The following is a 23373-nucleotide window of genomic DNA, read 5'->3' on the forward strand; positions in this document are numbered from 1 at the left end:
AGACTGGGGCAGAGAGAGGAGGCCAGCAGAGAGCCAGAGGAGACTGGGGCAGAGAGAGGAGGCCAGCAGAGAGCCAGAGGAGACTGGGGCAGATAGAGGAGGCAAGGAGAGAGCCAGAGGAGACTGGGGCAGAGAGAGGAGGCAAGGAGAGAGCCAGAGGAGACTGGGGCAGAGAGAGGAGGCAAGGAGAGAGCCAGAGGAGACTGGGGCAGAGAGAGGAGGCCAGCAGAGAGCCAGAGCAGACTGGGGCAGAGAGAGGAGGCCAGCAGAGAGCCAGAGGAGACTGGGGCAGAGAGAGGAGGCCAGCAGAGAGCCAGAGGAGACTGGGGCAGAGAGAGGAGGCCAGCAGAGAGCCAGAGGAGACTGGGGCAGAGAGAGGAGGCAAGCAGAGAGCCAGAGGAGACTGGGGAAGAGAGAGGAGGCAAGGAAAGAACCAGAGGAGACTGGGGCAGAGAGAGGAGGCCAGCAGAGAGCCAGAGCAGACTGGGGCAGAGAGAGGAGGCCAGCTGAGAGCCAGAGGAGACTGGGGCAGAGAGAGGAGGCCAGCAGAGAGCCAGAGGAGACTGGGGCAGAGAGAGGAGGCCAGCAGAGAGCCAGAGGAGACTGGGGCAGAGAGAGGAGGCCAGCAGAGAGCCAGAGGAGACTGGAGAAGAGAGAGGAGGCAAGGAAAGAACCAGAGGAGACTGGGGCAGAGAGAGGAGGCCAGCAGAGAGCCAGAGGAGACTGGGGAAGAGAGAGGAGGCAAGGAAAGAGCCAGAGGAGACTGGGGCAGAGAGAGGAGGCCAGCAGAAGCTAGAAGAGACTGGGGCAGAGAGAGGAGGCAAGGAGAGAGCCAGAGGAGACTGGGGCAGAGAGAGGAGGCAAGGAGAGAGCCAGAGGAGACTGGGGCAGAGAGTGGAGGCAAGGAGAGAGCCAGAGGAGACTGGGGCAGAGAGAGGAGGCCAGCAGAGAGCCAGAGGAGACTGGGGCAGAGAGAGAAGGCCAGCAGAGAGCCAGAGGAGACTGGGGCAGAGAGAGGAGGCAAGGAGAGAGCCAGAGGAGACTGGGGCAGAGAGAGGAGGCCAGCAGAGAGCCAGAGGAGACTGGGGCACAGAGAGGAGACTGGGGCAGAGAGAGGAGGCCAGCAGAGAGCCAGAGGAGACTGGGGCAGAGAGAGGAGGCTAGGAGAGAGCCAGAGGAGACTGAGGCAGAGAGAGGATGCCAGCAGAGAGCCAGAGGAGACTGGGGCAGAGAGAGGAGGCCAGCAGAGAGCCAGAGGAGACTGGGGCAGAGAGAGGAGGCAAGGAGAGAGCCAGAGGAGACTGGGGCAGAGAGAGGAGGCAAGGAGAGAGCCAGAGGAGACTAGTGCAGATAGAGGAGGCCAGCAGAGAGCCAGAGGAGACTTGGGCAGAGAGAGGAGGCAAGGAGAGAGCCAAAGGAGACTGGGGCAGAGAGAGGAGGCAAGGAGAGAGCCAGAGGAGACTGGGGCAGAGAGAGGAGGCCAGCAGAGAGCCAGAGGAGACTGGGGCAGAGAGAGGAGGCCAGCAGAGAGCCAGAGGAGACTGGGGCAGAGAGAGGAGGCCAGCAGAGAGCCAGAGGAGACTGGGGCAGAGAGAGGAGGCCAGCAGAGAGCCAGAGGAGACTGGGGAAGAGAGAGGAGGCAAGGAAAGAGCCAGAGGAGACTGGGGCAGAGAGAGGAGGCCAGCAGAGAGCCAGAGGAGACTGGGGCAGAGAGAGGAGGCCAGCAGAGAGCCAGAGGAGACTGGGGCAGAGAGAGGAGGCCAGCAGAGAGCCAGAGGAGACTGGGGCAGAGAGAGGAGGCCAGCAGAGAGCCAGAGGAGACTGGGTAAGAGAGAGGAGGCAAGGAAAGAGCCAGAGGAGACTGGGGCAAAGAGAGGAGGCCAGCAGAGAGCCAGAGGAGACTGGGGCAGAGAGAGGAGGCAAGGAGAGAGCCAGAGGAGACTGGGGCAGAGAGAGGAGGCAAGGAGAGAGCCAGAGGAGACTGGGGCAGAGAGAGGAGGAAAGGAGAGAGCCAGAGGAGACTGGGGCAGAGATAGGAGGCCAGCAGAGAGCCAGAGCAGACTGGGGCAGAGAGAGGAGGCCAGCAGAGAGCCAGAGGAGACTGGGGCAGAGAGAGGAGGCCAGCAGAGAGCCAGAGGAGACTGGGGCAGAGAGAGGAGGCCAGCAGAGAGCCAGAGGAGACTGGGGCAGAGAGAGGAGGCCAGCAGAGAGCCAGAGGAGACTGGGGAAGAGAGAGGAGGCAAGGAAAGAACCAGAGGAGACTGGGGCAGAGAGAGGAGGCCAGCTGAGAGCCAGAGGAGACTGGGGCAGAGAGAGGAGGCCAGCAGAGAGCCAGAGGAGACTGGGGCAGAGAGAGGAGGCCAGCAGAGAGCCAGAGGAGACTGGGGCAGAGAGAGGAGGCCAGCAGAGAGCCAGAGGAGACTGGGGAAGAGAGAGGAGGCAAGGAAAGAACCAGAGGAGACTGGGGCAGAGAGAGGAGGCCAGCAGAGAGCCAGAGGAGACTGGGGAAGAGAGAGGAGGCAAGGAAAGAGCCAGAGGAGACTGGGGCAGAGAGAGGAGGCCAGCAGAGAGCTAGAAGAGACTGGGGTAGAGAGAGGAGGCAAGGAGAGAGCCAGAGGAGACTGGGGCAGAGAGAGGAGGCAAGGAGAGAGCCAGAGGAGACTGGGGCAGAGAGTGGAGGCAAGGAGAGAGCCAGAGGAGACTGGGGCAGAGAGATGAGGCCAGCAGAGAGCCAGAGGAGACTGGGGCAGAGAGAGAAGGCCAGCAGAGAGCCAGAGGAGACTGGGGCAGAGAGAGGAGGCAAGGAGAGATCCAGAGGAGACTGGGGCAGAGAGAGGAGGCCAGCAGAGAGCCAGAGGAGACTGGGGCAGAGAGAGGAGGCCAGCAGAGAGCCAGAGGAGACTGGGGTAGAGAGAGGAGGCAGGGAGAGAGCCAGAGGAGACTGGGGCAGAGAGAGGAGGCCAGAAGAGAGCCAGAGGAGACTGGGGCAGAGAGAGGAGGCCAGCAGAGAGCCAGAGGAGACTGGAGCAGAGAGAGGAGGCCAGCAGAGAGCCAGAGGAGACTGGGGCAGAGAGAGGAGGCCAGCAGAGAGCCAGAGGAGACTGGGGCAGAGAGAGGAGGCCAGCAGAGAGCCAGAGGAGACTGGGGCAGAGAGAGGAGGCCAGCAGAGAGCCAGAGGAGACTGGGGCACAGAGAGGAGACTGGGGCAGAGAGAGGAGGCCAGCAGAGAGCCAGAGGAGACTGGGGCAGAGAGAGGAGGCCAGCAGAGAGCCAGAGGAGACTGGGGCAGAGAGAGGAGGCCAGCAGAGAGCCAGAGGAGACTGGGGCAGAGAGAGGAGGCCAGCAGAGAGCCAGAGGAGACTGGGGCAGAGAGAGGAGGCCAGCAGAGAGCCAGAGGAGACTGGGGCAGAGAGAGGAGGCCAGCAGAGAGCCAGAGGAGACTGGGGCAGAGAGAGGAGGCCAGCAGAGAGCCAGAGGAGACTGGGGCAGAGAGAGGAGGCCAGCAGAGAGCCAGAGGAGACTGGGGCAGAGAGAGGAGGCCAGCAGAGAGCCAGAGGAGACTGGGGCAGAGAGAGGAGGCCAGCAGAGAGCCAGAGGAGACTGGGGCAGAGAGAGTAGGCCAGCAGAGAGCCAGAGGAGACTGGGGCAGAGAGAGGAGGCCAGCAGAGAGCCAGAGGAGACTGGGGCAGAGAGAGGAGGCCAGCAGAGAGCCAGAGGAGACTGGGGCAGAGAGAGGAGGCCAGCAAAGAGCCAGAGGAGACTGGGGCAGAGAGAGGAGGCCAGCAGAGAGCCAGAGGAGACTGGGGCAGAGAGAGGAGGCAAGGAGAGAGCCAGAGGAGACTGGGGCAGAGAGAGGAGGCCAGCAGAGAGCCAGAGGAGACTGTGGCAGAGAGAGGAGGCAAGGAGAGAGCCAGAGGAAACTGGGGCAGAGAGAGGAGGCCAGCAGAGAGCCAGAGGAGACTGGGGCAGAGAGAGAAGGCAAGCAGAGAGCCAGAGGAGACTGGGGCAGAGAGAGGAGGCAAGGAGAGAGCCAGAGGAGACTGGGGCAGAGAGAGGAGGCAAGGAGAGAGCCAGAGGAGACTGGGGCAGAGAGAGGAGGCAAGGAGAGAGCCAGAGGAGACTGGGGCAGAGAGAGGAGGCAGGGAGAGAGCCAGAGGAGACTGGGGAAGAGAGAGGAGGCAGGGAGAGACCCAGAGGAGACTGGGGCAGAGAGAGGAGGCAGGGAGAGAGCCAGAAGAGACTGGGGCAGAGAGAGGAGGCAGGGAGAGAGCCAGAGGAGACTGGGGCAGAGAGAGGAGGCAAGGAGAGAGCCAGAGGAGACTGGGGCAGAGAGAGGAGGCAAGGAGAGAGCCAGAGGAGACTGGGGCAGAGAGAGGAGGCAGGGAGAGAGCCAGAGGAGACTGGGGCAGAGAGAGGAGGCAAGGAGAGAGCCAGAGGAGACTGAGGCAGAGACAGGAGGCCAGCAGAGAGCCAGAGGAGACTGGGGCAGAGAGAGGAGGCAGGGAGAGAGCCAGAGGAGACTGGGGCAGAGAGAGGAGGCCAGCAGAGAGCCAGAGGAGACTGGGGCAGAGAGAGGAGGCAAGGAGAGAGCCAGAGGAGACTGGGGCAGAGAGGGGTGGCAAGGAGAGAGCCAGAGGAGACTGGGGCAGAGAGAGGAGGCAAGGAGAGAGCCAGAGGAGACTGGGGCAGAGAGAGGAGGCAAGCAGAGAGCCAGAGGAAACTGGGGCAGAGAGAGGAGGCAAGGAGAGAGCCAGAGGAGACTGGGGCAGAGAAAGGAGGCAAGGAGAGAGCCAGAGGAGACTGGGGCAGAGAGAGGAGGCCAGCAGAGAGACAGAGGAGACTGGGGCAGAGAGAGGAGGCAGGGAGAGAGCCAGAGGAGACTGGGGCAGAGAGAGGAGGCAGGGAGAGAGCCAGAGGAGACTGGGGCAGAGAAAGGAGGCAAGGAGAGAGCCAGAGGAGACTGGGGCAGAGAGAGGAGGCAGGGAGAGAGCCAGAGGAGACTGGGGCAGAGAGAGGAGGCAGGGAGAGAGCCAGAGGAGACTGGGGCAGAGAGAGGAGGCAGGGAGAGAGCCAGAGGAGACTGGGGCAGAGAGAGGAGGCAGGGAGAGAGCCAAAGGAGACTGGGGCAGAGAGAGGAGGCAAGGAGAGAGCCAGAGGAGACTGGGGCAGAGAGAGGAGGCCAGCAGAGAGTTAGAGGAGACTGGGGCAGAGAGAGGAGGCAAGGAGAGAGCCAGAGGAGACTGGGGCAGAGAGAGGAGGCAAGGAGAGAGCCAGAGGAGACTTGGGCAGAGAGAGGAGGCAAGGAGAGAGCCAGAGGAGACTGGGGCAGAGAGAGGAGGCCAGCAGAGAGCCAGAGGAGACTGGGGCAGAGAGAGGAGGCAAGGAGAGAGCCAGAGGCGTTTGGGGCAGAGAGACGAGGCAAGGAGAGAGCCAGAGGAGACTGGGGCAGAGAGAGGAGGCCAGCAGAGAGCCAGAGGAGACTGGGGCAGAGAGAGGAGGCAAGGAGAGAGACAGAAGAGACTGGGGCAGAGAGAGGAGGCAAGGAGAGAGCCAGAGGAGACTGGGGCAGAGAGAGTAGGCAAGGAGAGAGCCAGAGGAGACTGGGGCAGAGAGAGGAGGCAAGGAGAGAGCCAGAGGAGACTGGGGCAGAGAGAGGAGGCAGGGAGAGAGCCAGAGGAGACTGGGGCAGAGAGAGGAGGCAGGGAGAGAGCCAGAGGAGACTGGGGCAGAGAGAGGAGGCAGGGAGAGAGCCAGAGGAGACTGGGGCAGAGAGAGGAGGCAGGGAGAGAGCCAGAGGAGACTGGGGCAGAGAGAGGAGGCAAGGAGAGAGCCAGAGGAGACTGGGGCAGAGAGAGGAGGCAAGGAGAGAGCCAGAGGAGACTGGGGCAGAGAGAGGAGGCAGGGCGAGAGCCAGAGGAGACTGGGGAAGAGAGAGGAGGCAAGGAGAGAGCCAGAGGAGACTGGGGCAGAGACAGGAGGCCAGCAGAGAGCCAGAGGAGACTGGGGCAGAGAGAGGAGGCAGGGAGAGAGCCAGAGGAGACTGGGGCAGAGAGAGGAGGCCAGCAGAGAGCCAGAGGAGACTGGGGCAGAGAGAGGAGGCAAGGAGAGAGCCAGAGGAGACTGGGGCAGAGAGAGGAGGCCAGCAGAGAGCCAGAAGAGACTGGGGCAGAGAGAGGAGGCAAGGAGAGAGCCAGAGGAGACTGAAGCAGAGAGAGGAGGCCAGCAGAGAGCCAGAGGAGACTGGGGCAGAGAGAGGAGGCAGGGAGAGAGCCAGAGGAGACTGGGGCAGAGAGAGGAGGCAGGGAGAGAGCCAGAGGAGACTGGGGCAGAGAAAGGAGGCAAGGAGAGAGACAGACAGGCAGACCCTGAGCCTGTACAGACTGAGTGCCCACAGCCTAGAGGTGGAAACAGGGCGGCACCGACAGACATACAAGCCGCGAGAGAACAGACTGTGCCAGCACTGCCAGCAGGGGGCTCTGGAGGACGAGACGCATTTCCTACTGCACTGTGACAAATACTCAGCAGTGAGGGGCTCCCACTTCCAGAAATTTACCACCCATAGCCCGGGCTTTCCATCCATGGATGAGGACATGAAACTCCGCTTCCTACTGGGGGAAGAGGAATCAATGGTGGAGATCGCCGCCCAATATGTCACCACATGTCATAAGCTGAGGGGAACCTAAGACCCCTAAATGGACTGTCAGAGCCCAAATTGTGCCCCCCAACTCCCCATAACCCTGATCCCCTCCCACCACACTTACTGTATTTCTCTTGCTTTGGCAACACTAACTGTATTTTGGTCCTGCCAATAAAGCATATTTGAATTTGAATTTGAATTTGACAGAGGAGACTGGGGCAGAGAGAGGAGGCAGGGAGAGAGCCAGAGGAGACTGGGGCAGAGAGAGGAGGCAGGGAGAGAGCCAGAGGAGACTGGGGCAGAGAGAGGAGGCAGGGAGAGAGCCAGAGGAGACTGGGGCAGAGAGAGGAGGCAGGGAGAGAGCCAGAGGAAACTGGGGCAGAGAGAGGAGGCAAGGAGAGAGCCAGAGGAGACTGGGGCAGAGAGAGGAGGCCAGCAGAGAGTTAGAGGAGACTGGGGCAGAGAGAGGAGGCAAGGAGAGAGCCAGAGGAGACTGGGGCAGAGAGGGGAGGCAAGGAGAGAGCCAGAGGAGACTGGGGCAGAGAGAGGAAGCAAGGAGAGAGCCAGGGGAGACTGGGGCAGAGAGAGGAGGCCAGCAGAGAGCCAGAGGAGACTGGGGCAGAGAGATGAGGCAAGGAGAGAGCCAGAGGAGTTTGGGGCAAAGAGAGGAGGCAAGGAGAGAGCCAGAGGAGACTGGGGCAGAGAGAGGAGGCCAGCAGAGAGCCAGAGGAGACTGGGGCAGAGAGAGGAGGCAAGGAGAGAGCCAGAGGAGACTGGGGCAGAGAGAGGAGGCAAGGAGAGAGCCAGAGGAGAATGGGGCAGAGAGAGGAGGCAGGGATAGAGCCAGAGGAGACTGGGGCAGAGAGAGGAGGCAGGGAGAGAGCCAGAGGAGACTGGGGAAGAGAGAGGAGGCAAGGAGAGAGCCAGAGGAGACTGGGGCAGAGAGAGGAGGCCAGCAGAGAGCCAGAGGAGACTGGGGCAGAGAGAGGAGGCAAGGAGAGAGCCAGAGGAGACTGAAGCAGAGAGAGGAGGCCAGCAGAGAGCCAGAGGAGACTGGGGCAGAGAGAGGAGGCAAGGAGAGAGCCAGAGGAGACTGGGGCAGAGAGGGGAGGCAAGGAGAGAGCCAGAGGAGACTGGGGCAGAGAGAGGAAGCAAGGAGAGAGCCAGAGGAGACTGGGGCAGAGAGAGGAGGCCAGCAGAGAGCCAGAGGAGACTGGGGCAGAGAGAGGAGGCCAGCAGAGAGCCAGAGGAGACTGGAGCAGAGAGAGGAGGCCAGCAGAGAGCCAGAGGAGACTGGGGAAGAGAGAGGAGGCCAGCAGAGAGCCAGAGGAGACTGGGGCAGAGAGAGGAGGCCAGCAGAGAGCCAGAGGAGACTGGGGCAGAGAGAGGAGGCCAGCAGAGAGCCAGAGGAGACTGGGGCAGAGAGAGGAGGCAAGGAGAGAGCCAGAGGAGACTGGGGCAGAAAGAGGAGGCAAGGAGAGAGCCAGAGGAGACTGGGGCAGAGAGAGGAGGCCAGCAGAGAGTTAGAGGAGACTGGGGCAGAGAGAGGAGGCAAGGAGAGAGCCAGAGGAGACTGGGGCAGAGAGGGGAGGCAAGGAGAGAGCCAGAGGAGACTGGGGCAGAGAGAGGAGGCCAGCAGAGAGCCAGAGGAGACTGGGGCAGAGAGAGGAGGCCAGCAGAGAGCCTGAGGAGACTGGGGCAGAGAGAGGAGGCCAGCAGAGAGCCAGAGGAGACTGGGGCAGAGAGAGGAGGCCAGCAGAGAGCCAGAGGAGACTGGGGCAGAGAGAGGAGGCCAGCAGAGAGCCAGAGGAGACTGGGGCAGAGAGAGGAGGCCAGCAGAGAGCCAGAGGAGACTGGGGCAGAGAGAGTAGGCCAGCAGAGAGCCAGAGGAGACTGGGGCAGAGAGAGGAGGCCAGCAGAGAGCCAGAGGAGACTGGGGCAGAGAGAGGAGGCAAGGAGAGAGCCAGAGGAGACTGGGGCAGAGAGAGGAGGCAAGGAGAGAGCCAGAGGAGAATGGGGCAGAGAGAGGAGGCAGGGATAGAGCCAGAGGAGACTGGGGCAGAGAGAGGAGGCAGGGAGAGAGCCAGAGGAGACTGGGGAAGAGAGAGGAGGCAAGGAGAGAGCCAGAGGAGACTGGGGCAGAGAGAGGAGGCCAGCAGAGAGCCAGAGGAGACTGGGGCAGAGAGAGGAGGCAAGGAGAGAGCCAGAGGAGACTGAAGCAGAGAGAGGAGGCCAGCAGAGAGCCAGAGGAGACTGGGGCAGAGAGAGGAGGCAAGGAGAGAGCCAGAGGAGACTGGGGCAGAGAGGGGAGGCAAGGAGAGAGCCAGAGGAGACTGGGGCAGAGAGAGGAAGCAAGGAGAGAGCCAGAGGAGACTGGGGCAGAGAGAGGAGGCCAGCAGAGAGCCAGAGGAGACTGGGGCAGAGAGAGGAGGCCAGCAGAGAGCCAGAGGAGACTGGAGCAGAGAGAGGAGGCCAGCAGAGAGCCAGAGGAGACTGGGGAAGAGAGAGGAGGCCAGCAGAGAGCCAGAGGAGACTGGGGCAGAGAGAGGAGGCCAGCAGAGAGCCAGAGGAGACTGGGGCAGAGAGAGGAGGCCAGCAGAGAGCCAGAGGAGACTGGGGCAGAGAGAGGAGGCAAGGAGAGAGCCAGAGGAGACTGGGGCAGAAAGAGGAGGCCAGCAGAGAGCCAGAGGAGACTGGAGCAGAGAGAGGAGGCCAGCAGAGAGTTAGAGGAGACTGGGGCAGAGAGAGGAGGCAAGGAGAGAGCCAGAGGAGACTGGGGCAGAGAGGGGAGGCAAGGAGAGAGCCAGAGGAGACTGGGGCAGAGAGAGGAGGCCAGCAGAGAGCCAGAGGAGACTGGGGCAGAGAGAGGAGGCCAGCAGAGAGCCTGAGGAGACTGGGGCAGAGAGAGGAGGCCAGCAGAGAGCCAGAGGAGACTGGGGCAGAGAGAGGAGGCCAGCAGAGAGCCAGAGGAGACTGGGGCAGAGAGAGGAGGCCAGCAGAGAGCCAGAGGAGACTGGGGCAGAGAGAGGAGGCCAGCAGAGAGCCAGAGGAGACTGGGGCAGAGAGAGTAGGCCAGCAGAGAGCCAGAGGAGACTGGGGCAGAGAGAGGAGGCCAGCAGAGAGCCAGAGGAGACTGGGGCAGAGAGAGGAGGCCAGCAGAGAGCCAGAGGAGACTGGGGCAGAGAGAGGAGGCCAGCAAAGAGCCAGAGGAGACTGGGGCAGAGAGAGGAGGCCAGCAGAGAGCCAGAGGAGACTGGGGCAGAGAGAGGAGGCAAGGAGAGAGCCAGAGGAGACTGGGGCAGAGAGAGGAGGCCAGCAGAGAGCCAGAGGAGACTGTGGCAGAGAGAGGAGGCAAGGAGAGAGCCAGAGGAAACTGGGGCAGAGAGAGGAGGCCAGCAGAGAGCCAGAGGAGACTGGGGCAGAGAGAGAAGGCAAGCAGAGAGCCAGAGGAGACTGGGGCAGAGAGAGGAGGCAAGGAGAGAGCCAGAGGAGACTGGGGCAGAGAGAGGAGGCAAGGAGAGAGCCAGAGGAGACTGGGGCAGAGAGAGGAGGCAAGGAGAGAGCCAGAGGAGACTGGGGCAGAGAGAGGAGGCAGGGAGAGAGCCAGAGGAGACTGGGGAAGAGAGAGGAGGCAGGGGAGAGACCCAGAGGAGACTGGGGCAGAGAGAGGAGGCAGGGAGAGAGCCAGAAGAGACTGGGGCAGAGAGAGGAGGCAGGGAGAGAGCCAGAGGAGACTGGGGCAGAGAGAGGAGGCAAGGAGAGAGCCAGAGGAGACTGGGGCAGAGAGAGGAGGCAAGGAGAGAGCCAGAGGAGACTGGGGCAGAGAGAGGAGGCAGGGAGAGAGCCAGAGGAGACTGGGGCAGAGAGAGGAGGCAAGGAGAGAGCCAGAGGAGACTGAGGCAGAGACAGGAGGCCAGCAGAGAGCCAGAGGAGACTGGGGCAGAGAGAGGAGGCAGGGAGAGAGCCAGAGGAGACTGGGGCAGAGAGAGGAGGCCAGCAGAGAGCCAGAGGAGACTGGGGCAGAGAGAGGAGGCAAGGAGAGAGCCAGAGGAGACTGGGGCAGAGAGGGGTGGCAAGGAGAGAGCCAGAGGAGACTGGGGCAGAGAGAGGAGGCAAGGAGAGAGCCAGAGGAGACTGGGGCAGAGAGAGGAGGCAGGGAGAGAGCCAGAGGAGACTGGGGCAGAGAGAGGAGGCAAGGAGAGAGCCAGAGGAGACTGGGGCAGAGAGAGGAGGCCAGCAGAGAGTTAGAGGAGACTGGGGCAGAGAGAGGAGGCAAGGAGAGAGCCAGAGGAGACTGGGGCAGAGAGGGGAGGCAAGGAGAGAGCCAGAGGAGACTTGGGCAGAGAGAGGAGGCAAGGAGAGAGCCAGAGGAGACTGGGGCAGAGAGAGGAGGCCAGCAGAGAGCCAGAGGAGACTGGGGCAGAGAGAGGAGGCAAGGAGAGAGCCAGAGGAGACTGGGGCAGAGAGAGGAGGCAAGGAGAGAGCCAGAGGAGACTGGGGCAGAGAGAGGAGGCCAGCAGAGAGCCAGAGGAGACTGGGGCAGAGAGAGGAGGCAAGGAGAGAGCCAGAGGAGACTGAAGCAGAGAGAGGAAGCCAGCAGAGAGCCAGAGGAGACTGGGGCAGAGAGAGGAGGCAGGGAGAGAGCCAGAGGAGACTGGGGCAGAGAGAGGAGGTAGGGAGAGAGCCAGAGGAGACTGGGGCAGAGAAAGGAGGCAAGGAGAGAGACAGAGGAGACTGGGGCAGAGAGAGGAGGCAGGGAGAGAGCCAGAGGAGACTGGGGCAGAGAGAGGAGGCAAGGAGAGAGCCAGAGGAGACTGGGGCAGAGAGAGGAGGCAAGGAGAGAGCCAGAGGAGACTGGGGCAGAGAGAGGAGGCAGGGCGAGAGCCAGAGGAGACTGGGGAAGAGAGAGGAGGCAAGGAGAGAGCCAGAGGAGACTGGGGCAGAGACAGGAGGCCAGCAGAGAGCCAGAGGAGACTGGGGCAGAGAGAGGAGGCAGGGAGAGAGCCAGAGGAGACTGGGGCAGAGAGAGGAGGCCAGCAGAGAGCCAGAGGAGACTGGGGCAGAGAGAGGAGGCAAGGAGAGAGCCAGAGGAGACTGGGGCAGAGAGAGGAGGCCAGCAGAGAGCCAGAAGAGACTGGGGCAGAGAGAGGAGGCAAGGAGAGAGCCAGAGGAGACTGAAGCAGAGAGAGGAGGCCAGCAGAGAGCCAGAGGAGACTGGGGCAGAGAGAGGAGGCAGGGAGAGAGCCAGAGGAGACTGGGGCAGAGAGAGGAGGCAGGGAGAGAGCCAGAGGAGACTGGGGCAGAGAAAGGAGGCAAGGAGAGAGACAGAGGAGACTGGGGCAGAGAGAGGAGGCAGGGAGAGAGCCAGAGGAGACTGGGGCAGAGAGAGGAGGCAGGGAGAGAGCCAGAGGAGACTGGGGCAGAGAGAGGAGGCAGGGAGAGAGCCAGAAGAGACTGGGGCAGAGAGAGGAGGCAGGGAGAGAGCCAGAGGAAACTGGGGCAGAGAGAGGAGGCAAGGAGAGAGCCAGAGGAGACTGGGGCAGAGAGAGGAGGCCAGCAGAGAGTTAGAGGAGACTGGGGCAGAGAGAGGAGGCAAGGAGAGAGCCAGAGGAGACTGGGGCAGAGAGGGGAGGCAAGGAGAGAGCCAGAGGAGACTGGGGCAGAGAGAGGAAGCAAGGAGAGAGCCAGAGGAGACTGGGGCAGAGAGAGGAGGCCAGCAGAGAGCCAGAGGAGACTGGGGCAGAGAGATGAGGCAAGGAGAGAGCCAGAGGAGTTTGGGGCAAAGAGAGGAGGCAAGGAGAGAGCCAGAGGAGACTGGGGCAGAGAGAGGAGGCCAGCAGAGAGCCAGAGGAGACTGGGGCAGAGAGAGGAGGCAAGGAGAGAGCCAGAGGAGACTGGGGCAGAGAGAGGAGGCAAGGAGAGAGCCAGAGGAGAATGGGGCAGAGAGAGGAGGCAGGGATAGAGCCAGAGGAGACTGGGGCAGAGAGAGGAGGCAGGGAGAGAGCCAGAGGAGACTGGGGAAGAGAGAGGAGGCAAGGAGAGAGCCAGAGGAGACTGGGGCAGAGACAGGAGGCCAGCAGAGAGCCAGAGGAGACTGGGGCAGAGAGAGGAGGCAGGGAGAGAGCCAGAGGAGACTGGGGCAGAGAGAGGAGGCCAGCAGAGAGCCAGAGGAGACTGGGGCAGAGAGAGGAGGCAAGGAGAGAGCCAGAGGAGACTGGGGCAGAGAGGGGTGGCAAGGAGAGAGCCAGAGGAGACTGGGGCAGAGAGAGGAGGCAAGGAGAGAGCCAGAGGAGACTGGGGCAGAGAGAGGAGGCCAGCAGAGAGCCAGAGGAGACTGGGGCAGAGAGGAGGCAAGGAGAGAGCCAGAGGAGACTGAAGCAGAGAGAGGAGGCCAGCAGGGAGCCAGAGGAGACTGGGGCAGAGAGAGGAGGCAAGGAGAGAGCCAGAGGAGACTGGGGCAGAGAGGGGAGGCAAGGAGAGAGCCAGAGGAGACTGGGGCAGAGAGAGGAAGCAAGGAGAGAGCCAGAGGAGACTGGGGCAGAGAGAGGAGGCCAGCAGAGAGCCAGAGGAGACTGGGGCAGAGAGAGGAGGCCAGCAGAGAGCCAGAGGAGACTGGAGCAGAGAGAGGAGGCCAGCAGAGAGCCAGAGGAGACTGGGGAAGAGAGAGGAGGCCAGCAGAGAGCCAGAGGAGACTGGGGCAGAGAGAGGAGGCCAGCAGAGAGCCAGAGGAGACTGGGGCAGAGAGAGGAGGCCAGCAGAGAGCCAGAGGAGACTGGGGCAGAGAGAGGAGGCAAGGAGAGAGCCATAGGAGACTGGGGCAGAAAGAGGAGGCCAGCAGAGAGCCAGAGGAGACTGGGGCAGAGAGAGGAGGCCAGCAGAGAGCCAGAGGAGACTGGGGCAGAGAGAGGAGGCCAGCAGAGAGCCAGAGGAGACTGGGGCAGAGAGAGGAGGCCAGCAGAGAGCCAGAGGAGACTGGGGCAGAGAGAGGAGGCCAGCAGAGAGCCAGAGGAGACTGGGGCAGAGAGAGGAGGCAAGGAGAGAGCCAGAGGAGACTGGAGCAGAGAGAGGAGGCAAGGAGAGAGCCAGAGGAGACTGGGGCAGAGAGAGGAGGCAAGGAGAGAGCCAGAGGAGACTGGGGCAGAGAGAGGAAGCAAGGAGAGAGCCAGAGGAGACTGGGGCAGAGAGAGGAGGCAAGGAGAGAGCCAGAGGAGACTGGGGCAGAGAGAGGAGGCAAGAAGAGAGCCAGAGGAGACTGGGGCAGAGAGAGGAGGCAGGGAGAGAGCCAGAGGAGACTGGGGCAGAGAGAGGAGGCAGGGAGAGAGCCAGAGGAGACTGGGGCAGAGAGAGGAGGCAGGGAGAGAGCCAGAGGAGACTGGGGCAGAGAGAGGAGGCAGGGAGAGAGCCAGAGGAGACTGGGGCAGAGAGAGGAGGCAAGGAGAGAGCCAGAGGAGACTGGGGCAGAGAGAGGAGGCAAGGAGAGAGCCAGAGGAGACTGGGGCAGAGAGAGGAGGCAGCGCGAGAGCCAGAGGAGACTGGGGAAGAAAGAGGAGGCAAGGAGAGAGCCAGAGGAGACTGGGGCAGAGACAGGAGGCCAGCAGAGAGGCAGAGGAGACTGGGGCAGAGAGATGAGGCAGGGAGAGAGCCAGAGGAGACTGGTGCAGAGAGAGGAGGCCAGCAGAGAGCCAGAGGAGACTGGGGCAGAGAGAGGAGGCAAGGAGAGAGCCAGAGGAGACTGGGGCAGAGAGGGGTGGCAAGGAGAGAGCCAGAGGAGACTGGGGCAGAGAGAGGAGGCAAGGAGAGAGCCAGAGGAGACTGGGGCAGAGAGAGGAGGCCAGCAGAGAGCCAGAGGAGACTGGGGCAGAGAGAGGAGGCAAGGAGAGAGCCAGAGGAGACTGAAGCAGAGAGAGGAAGCCAGCAGAGAGCCAGAGGAGACTGGGGCAGAGAGAGGAGGCAGGGAGAGAGCCAGAGGAGACTGGGGCAGAGAGAGGAGGCAGGGAGAGAGCCAGAGGAGACTGGGGCAGAGAAAGGAGGCAAGGAGAGAGACAGAGGAGACTGGGGCAGAGAGAGGAGGCAGGGAGAGAGCCAGAGGAGACTGGGGCAGAGAGAGGAGGCAGGGAGAGAGCCAGAGGAGACTGGGGCAGAGAGAGGAGGCAGGGAGAGAGCCAGAGGAGACTGGGGCAGAGAGAGGAGGCAGGGAGAGAGCCAGAGGAGACTGGGGCAGAGAGAGGAGGCAAGGAGAGAGCCAGAGGAGACTGGGGCAGAGAGAGGAGGCCAGCAGAGAGTTAGAGGAGACTGGGGCAGAGAGAGGAGGCAAGGAGAGAGCCAGAGGAGACTGGGGCAGAGAGGAAAGGCAAGGAGAGAGCCAGAGGAGACTGGGGCAGAGAGAGGAAGCAAGGAGAGAGCCAGAGGAGACTGGGGCAGAGAGAGGAGGCCAGCAGAGAGCCAGAGGAGACTGGGGCAGAGAGATGAGGCAAGGAGAGAGCCAGAGGAGTTTGGGGCAAAGAGAGGAGGCAACGAGAGAGCCAGAGGAGACTGGGGCAGAGAGAGGAGGCCAGCAGAGAGCCAGAGGAGACTGGGGCAGAGAGAGGAGGCAAGGAGAGAGCCAGAGGAGAATGGGGCAGAGAGAGGAGGCAGGGATAGAGCCAGAGGAGACTGGGGCAGAGAGAGGAGGCAGGGAGAGAGCCAGAGGAGACTGGGGAAGAGAGAGGAGGCAAGGAGAGAGCCAGAGGAGACTGGGGCAGAGACAGGAGGCCAGCAGAGAGCCAGAGGAGACTGGGGCAGAGAGAGGAGGCAAGGAGAGAGCCAGAGGAGACTGGGGCAGAGAGGGGTGGCAAGGAGAGAGCCAGAGGAGACTGGGGCAGAGAGAGGAGGCAAGGAGAGAGCCAGAGGAGACTGGGGCAGAGAGAGGAGGCAAGGAGAGAGCCAGAGGAGACTGGGGCAGAGAGAGGAGGCCAGCAGAGAGCCAGAGGAGACTGGGGCAGAGAGAGGAGGCAAGGAGAGAGCCAGAGGAGACTGAAGCAGAGAGAGGAGGCCAGCAGAGAGCCAGAGGAGACTGGGGCATAGAGAGGAGGCAGGGAGAGAGCCAGAGGAGACTGGGGCAGAGAGAGGAGGCAGGGAGAGAGCCAGAGGAGACTGGGGCAGAGAAAGGAGGCAAGGAGAGAGACAGAGGAGACTGGGGCAGAGAGAGGAGGCAGGGAGAGAGCCAGAGGAGACTGGGGCAGAGAGAGGAGGCAGGGAGAGAGCCAGAGGAGACTGGGGCAGAGAGAGGAGGCAGGGAGAGAGCCAGAGGAGACTGGGGCAGGGAGAGAGCCAGAGGAGACTGGGGCAGAGAGAGGAGGCAAGGAGAGAGCCAGAGGAGACTGGGGCAGAGAGAGGATGCCAGCAGAGAGTTAGAGGAGACTGGGGCAGAGAGAGGAGGCAAGGAGAGAGCCAGAGGAGAATGGGGCAGAGAGGGGAGGCAAGGAGAGAGCCAGAGGAGACTGGGGCAGACAGAGGAGGCAAGGAGAGATCCAGAGGAGACTGGGGCAGAGAGAGGAGGCCAGCAGAGAGCCAGATGAGACTAGGGCAGAGAGAGGAGGCAAGGAGAGAGCCAGAGGAGTTTGGGGCAAAGAGAGGAGGCAAGGAGAGAGCCAGAGGAGACTGGGGCAGAGAGAGAAGGCCAGCAGAGAGCCATAGGAGACTGGGGCAGAGAGAGGAGGCAAGGAGAGAGCCAGAGGAGACTGGGGCAGAGAGAGGAGGCAAGGAGAGAGCCAGAGGAGAATGGGGCAGAGAGAGGAGGCAGGGAGAGAGCCAGAGGAGACTGGGGCAGAGAGAGGAGGCAGGGAGAGAGCCAGAGAAGACTGGGGCAGAGAAAGGAGGCAAGGAGAGAGCCAGAGGAGACTGGGGCAGAGAGAGGAGGCAGGGAGAGAGCCAAAGGAGACTGGGGCAAAGAGAGGAGGCAGGGAGAGAGCGAGAGGAGACTGGGGCAGAGAGAGGAGGCAGGGAGAGAGCCAGAGGAGACTGGGGCAGAGAGAGGAGGCAGGGAGAGAGCCAGAGGAGACTGGGGCAGAGAGAGGAGGCAGGGAGAGAGCCAGAGGAGACTGGGGCAGAGAGAGGAGGCAAGGAGAGAGCCAGAGGAGACTGGGGCAGAGAGAGGAGGCCAGCAGAGAGCCAGAGGAGACTGGGGCAGAGAGAGGAGGCCAGCAGAGAGCCAGAGGAGACTGGGGCAGAGAGAGGAGGCAAGGAGAGAGCCAGAGGAGACTGGAGCAGAGAGAGGAGGCAAGGAGAGAGCCAGAGGAGACTGGGGCAGAGAGAGGAGGCAGGGAGAGAGCCAGAGGAGACTGGGGCAGAGAGAGGAGGGAGGGAGAGAGCCAGAGGAGACTGGGGCAGAGAAAGGAGGCAAGGAGAGAGCCAGAGGAGACTGGGGCAGAGAGAGGAGGCAGGGAGAGAGCCAAAGGAGACTGGGGCAGAGAGAGGAGGCAGGGAGAGAGCGAGAGGAGACTGGGGCAGAGAGAGGAGGCAGGGAGAGAGCCAGAGGAGACTGGGGCAGAGAGAGGAGGCAGGGAGAGAGCCAGAGGAGACTGGGGCAGAGAGAGGAGGCAGGGAGAGAGCCAGAGGAGACTGGGGCAGAGAGAGGAGGCAAGGAGAGAGCCAGAGGAGACTGGGGCAGAGAGAGGAGGCCAGCAGAGAGGCAGAGGAGACTGGGGCAGAGAGAGGAGGCCAGCAGAGAGCCAGAGGAGACTGGGGCAGAGAGAGGAGGCCAGCAGAGAGCCAAAGGAGACTGGGGCAGAGAGAGGAGGCAAGGAGAGAGCCAGAGGAGACTGGGGCAGAGAGAGGAGGCCAGCAGAGAGCCAGAGGAGACAGGGGCAGAGAGAGGAGGCAAGGAGAGAGCCAGAGGAGACTGGGGCAGAGAGAGGAGGCCAGCAGAGAGCCAGAGGAGACTGGGGCAGAGAGAGGAGGCAAGGAGAGAGCCAGAGGAGACTGGGGCAGAGAGAGGAGGCAAGGAGAGAGCTGGAGGAGACTGGGGCAGAGAGAGGAGGCAAGGAGAGAGCCAGAGGAGACTGGGGCAGAGAGAGGAGGCCAGCAGAGAGCCAGAGGAGACTGGGGCAGAGAGAGGAGGCCAGCAGAGAGCCAGAGGAGACTGGGGCAGAGAGAGGAGGCCAGCAGAGAGCCAGAGGAGGCTGGGGAAGAGAGAGGAGGCCAGCAGAGAGCCAGAGGAGACTGGGGCAGAGAGAGGAGGCCAGCAGAGAGCCAGAGGAGACTGGGGCAGAGAGAGGAGGCCAGCAGAGAGCCAGAGGAGACTGGGGCAGAGAGAGGAGGCAAAGAGAGAGCCAGAGGAGACTGGAGCAGAGAGAGGAGGCAAGGAGAGAGCCAGAGGAGACTGGGGCAGAGAGAGGAGGCAAGGAGAGAGCCAGAGGAGACTGGTAAGGAGAGAGGAGGCAAGGAGAGAGCCAGAGGAGACTGGGGCAGAGAGAGGAGGCCAGCAGAGAGCCAGAGGAGACTGGGGAAGAGAGAGGAGGCCAGCAGAGAGCCAGAGGAGACTGGGGCAGAGAGAGGAGGCAAGGAGAGAGCCAGAGGAGACTGGGGCAGAGAGAGGAGGCAAGGAGAGAGCCAGAGGAGACTGGGGCAGAGAGAGGAGGCAAGGAGAGAGCCAGAGGAGACTGGGGCAGAGAGAGGAGGCCAGCAGAGAGCCAGAGGAGACTGGGGCAGAGAGAGGAGGCAAGGAGAGAGCCAGAGGAGACTGGGGCAGAGAGAGGAGGCAAGGAGAGAGCCAGAGGAGACTGGGGCAGAGAGAGGAGGCAAGCAGAGAGCCAGAGGAGACTGGGGCAGAGAGAGGAGGCCAGCAGAGAGCCAGAGGAGACTGGGTCAGAGAGAGGAGGCCAGCAGAGAGCCAGAGGAGACTGGGGCAGAGAGAGGAGGCCAGCAGAGAGCCAGAGGAGACTGGGGCAGAGAGAGGAGGCCAGCAGAGAGCCAGAGGAGACTGGGGCAGAGAGAGGAGGCAAGGAGTGAGCCAGAGGAGACTGGAGCAGAGAGAGGAGGCAAGGAGAGAGCCAGAGGAGACTGGGGCAGAGACAGGAGGCAAGGAGAGAGCCAGAGGAGACTGGGGCAGAGAGAGGAGGCAAGGAGAGAGCCAGAGGAGACTGGGGCAGAGAGAGGAGGCAAGGAGAGAGCCAGAGGAGACTGGGGCAGAGAGAGGAGGCAAGGAGAGAGCCAGAGGAGACTGGGGCAGAGAGAGGAGGCCAGCAGAGAGCCAGAGGAGACTGGGGCAGAGAGAGGAGGCAAGGAGAGAGCCAGAGGAGACTGGGGCAGAGAGAGGAGGCCAGCAGAGAGCCAGAGGAGACTGGGGCAGAGAGAGGAGGCCAGCAGAGAGCAAGAGGAGACTGGGGCAGAGAGAGGAGGCCAGCAGAGAGCCAGAGAAGACTGGGGCAGAGAGAGGAGGCCAGCAGAGAGCCAGAGGAGACTGGGGAAGAGAGAGGAGGCCATCAGAGAGCCAGAGGAGACTGGGGCAGAGAGAGGAGGCCAGCAGAGAGCCAGAGAAGACTGGGGAAGAGAGAGGAGTCCAGCAGAGAGCCAGAGGAGACTGGGGCAGAGAGAGGAGGCAAGGAGAGAGCCAGAGGAGACTGGGGCAGAGAGAGGAGGCCAGCAGAGAGCCAGAGGAGACTGGGGCAGAGAGAGGAGGCCAGCAGAGAGCCAGAGGAGACTGGGGCAGAGAGAGGAGGCCAGCAGAGAGCCAGAGGAGACAGGGGAAGAGAGAGGAGGCAAGGAAAGAGCCAGAGGAGACTGGGGCAGAGGGAGGAGGCCAGAAGAGAGCCAGGGGAGACTGGGGCAGAGAGAGGAGGCCAGCAGGGAGCCAGAGGAGACTGGGGCAGAGAGAGGAGGCCAGCAGAGAGCCAGAGGAGACTGGGGAAGAAAGAGGAGGATAGGAAAGAGCAAGAGGAGACTGGGGCAGAGAGAGGGGGCCAGCAGAGAGCCAGAGGAGACTGTGGCAGAGAGAGAAGGCCAGCAGAGAGCCAGAGGAGACTGGAGCAGAGAGAGGAGGCAAAGAGAGAGCCAGAGGAGACTGGGGCAGAGAGAGGAGGCCAGCAGAGAGCCAGAGGAGACTGGAGCAGAGAGAGAAGGCCAGCAGAGAGCCAGAGGAGACTGCGGCAGAGAGAGGAGGCAAGGAGAGAGCCAGAGGAGGCCAGCAGAGAGCCAGAGGAGACTGGGGCAGAGAGAGGAGGCCAGCAGAGAGCCAGGGGAGACTGGGGCAGAGAGAGGAGGCAAGGAGAGAGCCAGAGGAGACTGGGGCAGAGAGAGGAGGCCAGCAGAGAGCCAGAGGAGACTGGGGCAGAGAGAGGAGGCAAGGAGAGAGCCAGAGAAGACTGGGGCAGAGAGAGGAGGCCAGCAGAGAGCCAGAGGAGACTGGGGCAGAGAGAGGAGGCCAGCAGAGAGCCAGAAGAGACTGGGGCAGAGAGAGGAGGCAAGAAGAGAGCCAGAGGAGACTGGAGCAGAGAGAGGAGGCAAGGAGAGAGCCAGAGGAGACTGGGGCAGAGAGAGGAGGCAAGGAGAGAGCCAGAGGAGACTGGGGCAGAGAGAGGAGGCAAGGAGAGAGCCAGAGGAGACTGGGGCAGAGAGAGAAGGCAAGGAGAGAGCCAGAGGAGACTGGGGCAGAGAGAGGAGGCAAGGAGAGAGCCAGAGGAGACTGGGGCAGAGAGAGGAGGCAAGGAGAGAGCCAGAGGAGACTGGGGCAGAGAGAGGAGGCCAGCAGAGAGCCAGAGGAGACTGGGGCAGAGAGAGGAGGCAAGGAGAGAGCCAGAGGAGACTGGGGCAGAGAGAGGAGGCAAGGAGAGAGCCAGAGGAGACTGGGGCCGAGAGAGGAGGCAAGGAGAGAGCCAGAGGAGACTGGGGCAGAGAGAGGAGGCCAGCAGAGAGCCAGAGGAGACTGGGGCAGAGAGAGGAGGCCAGCAGAGAGCCAGAGGAGACTGGGGCAGAGAGAGGAGGCCAGCAGAGAACCAGAGGAGACTGGGGAAGAGAGAGGAGGCCAGCAGAGAGCCAGAGGAGACTGGGGCAGAGAGAGGAGGCCAGCAGAGAGCCAGAGGAGACTGGGGCAGAGGGAGGAGGCCAGCAGAGAGCAAGAGGAGACTGGGGCAGAGAGAGAAGGCCAGCAGAGAGCCAGAGGAGACTGGGGAAGAGAGAGGAGGCAAGGAAAGAGCCAGAGGAGACTGGGGCAGATAGAGGAGGCCAGCAGAGAGCCAGAGGAGACTGGGGCAGAGAAAGGAGGCAAGGAGAGAGCCAGAGGAGACTGGAGCAGAGAGAGGAGGCCAGCAGAGAGCCAGAGGAGACTGGGGCAGAGAGAGGAGGCCAGCAGAGAGCCAGAGGAGGCTGGGGCAGAGAGAGGAGGCCAGCAGAGAGCCAGAGGAGACTGGGGCAGAGAGAGGAGGCCAGCAGAGAGCCAGAGGAGACTGGGGCAGAGAGAGGAGGCCAGCAGAGAGCCAGAGGAGACTGGGGCAGAGAGAGGAGGCCAGCAGAGAGCCAGAGGAGACTGGGGCAGAGAGAGGAGGCCAGCAGTGAGCCAGAGGAGGCTGGGGCAGAGAGAGGAGGCCAGCAGAGAGCCAGAGGAGACTGGGGCAGAGAGAGGAGGCCAGCAGAGAGCCAGAGGAGACTGGGGCAGAGAGAGGAGGCCAGCAGAGAGCCAGAGGAGACTGGGGCAGAGAGAGGAGGCCAGCAGAGAGCCAGAGGAGACTGGGTCAGAGAGAGGAGGCCAGCAGAGAGCCAGAGGAGACTGGGGCAGAGAGAGGAGGCCAGCAGAGAGCCAGAGGAGACTGGGGCAGAGAGAGGAGGCCAGCAGAGAGCCAGAGGAGACTGGGACAGAGAGAGGAGGCCAGCAGAGAGCCAGAGGAGACTGGGGCAGAGAGAGGAGGCAAGCAGAGAGCCAGAGGAGACTGGGGCAGAGAGAGGAGGCCAGCAGAGAGCCAGAGGAGACTGGGGCAGAGAGAGGAGGCCAGCAGCAAGCCAGAGGAGACTGGGGCAGAGAGAGGAGGCAAGGAGAGAGCCAGAGGAGACTGGGGCAGAGAGAGGAGGCCAGCAGAGAGCCAGAGGAGACTGGGGCAGAGAGAGGAGGCAAGGAGAGAGCCAGAGGAAACTGGGGCAGAGAGAGAAGGCCAGCAGAGAGCCAGAGGAGACTGGGGCAGAGAGAGAAGGCCAGCAGAGAGCCAGAGGAGACTGGGGCAGAGAGAGGAGGCAAGGAGAGAGCCAGAGGAGACTGGGGCAGAGAGAGGAGGCAAGGAGAGAGCCAGAGGAGACTGGGGCAGAGAGAGGAGGCCAGTAGAGAGCCAGAGGAGACTGGGGCAGAGAGAGGAGGCAGGGAGAGAGCCAGAGGAGACTGGGGCAGAGAGAGGAGGCAAGGAGAGAGCCAGAGAAGACTGGGGCAGAGAGAGGAGGCAAGGAGAGAGCCAGAGGAGACTGGGGCAGAGAGAGGAGGCAAGGAGAGAGCCAGAGGAGACTGGGGCAGAGAGAGGAGGCAAGAAGAGAGCCAGAGGAGACTGGGGCAGAGAGAGGAGGCAAGGAGGGAGCCAGAGGAGACTGGGGCAGAGAGAGGAGGCAAGGAGAGAGCCAGAGGAGACTGGGGCAGAGAGAGGAGGCAAGGAGAGAGCCAGAGGAGACTGGGGCAGAGAGAGGAGGCAAGGAGAGAGCCAGAGGAGACTGGGGCAGAGAGAGGAGGCCAGCAGAGAGCCAGAGGAGACTGGGGCAGAGAGAGGAGGCAAGGAGAGAGCCAGAGGAGACTGGGGCAGAGAGAGGAGGCAGGGAGAGAGCCAGAGGAGACTGGGGCAGAGAGAGGAGGCAGGGAGAGAGCCAGAGGAGACTGGGGCAGAGAGAGGAGGCAGGGAGAGAGCCAGAGGAGACTGGGGCAGAGAGAGGAGGCAGGGAGAGAGCCAGAGGAGACTGGGGCACAGAGAGGAGGCCAGCAGAGAGCCAGAGGAGACTGGGGCAGAGAGAGGAGGCAAGGAGAGAGCCAGAGGAGACTGAGGCAGAGAGAGGAGGCAAGGAGAGAGCCAGAGGAGACTGGGGCAGAGAGAGGAGGCAAGGAGAGAGCCAGAGGAGACTGGGGCAGAGAGAGGAGGCAAGGAGAGAGCCAGAGGAGACTGGGGCAGAGAGGAGAGGCCAGCAGAGAGCCAGAGGAGACTGGGGCAGAGAGAGGAGGCCAGCAGAGAGCCAGAGGAGACTGGGGCAGAGAGAGGAGGCCAGCAGAGAACCAGAGGAGACTGGGGAAGAGAGAGGAGGCCAGCAGAGAGCCAGAGGAGACTGGGGCAGAGAGAGGAGGCCAGCAGAGAGCCAGAGGAGACTGGGGCAGAGGGAGGAGGCCAGCAGAGAGCAAGAGGAGACTGGGGCAGAGAGAGAAGGCCAGCAGAGAGCCAGAGGAGACTGGGGAAGAGAGAGGAGGCAAGGAAAGAGCCAGAGGAGACTGGGGCAGATAGAGGAGGCCAGCAGAGAGCCAGAGGAGACTGGGGCAGAGAAAGGAGGCAAGGAGAGAGCCAGAGGAGACTGGAGCAGAGAGAGGAGGCCAGCAGAGAGCCAGAGGAGACTGGGGCAGAGAGAGGAGGCCAGCAGAGAGCCAGAGGAGGCTGGGGCAGAGAGAGGAGGCCAGCAGAGAGCCAGAGGAGACTGGGGCAGAGAGAGGAGGCCAGCAGAGAGCCAGAGGAGACTGGGGCAGAGAGAGGAGGCCAGCAGAGAGCCAGAGGAGACTGGGGCAGAGAGAGGAGGCCAGCAGAGAGCCAGAG

The sequence above is a fragment of the Anomaloglossus baeobatrachus genome, chromosome 5 (genome assembly GCF_048569485.1).
Source record: "Anomaloglossus baeobatrachus isolate aAnoBae1 chromosome 5, aAnoBae1.hap1, whole genome shotgun sequence".
NCBI classification, from domain to species: Eukaryota; Metazoa; Chordata; class Amphibia; order Anura; family Aromobatidae; genus Anomaloglossus; species Anomaloglossus baeobatrachus.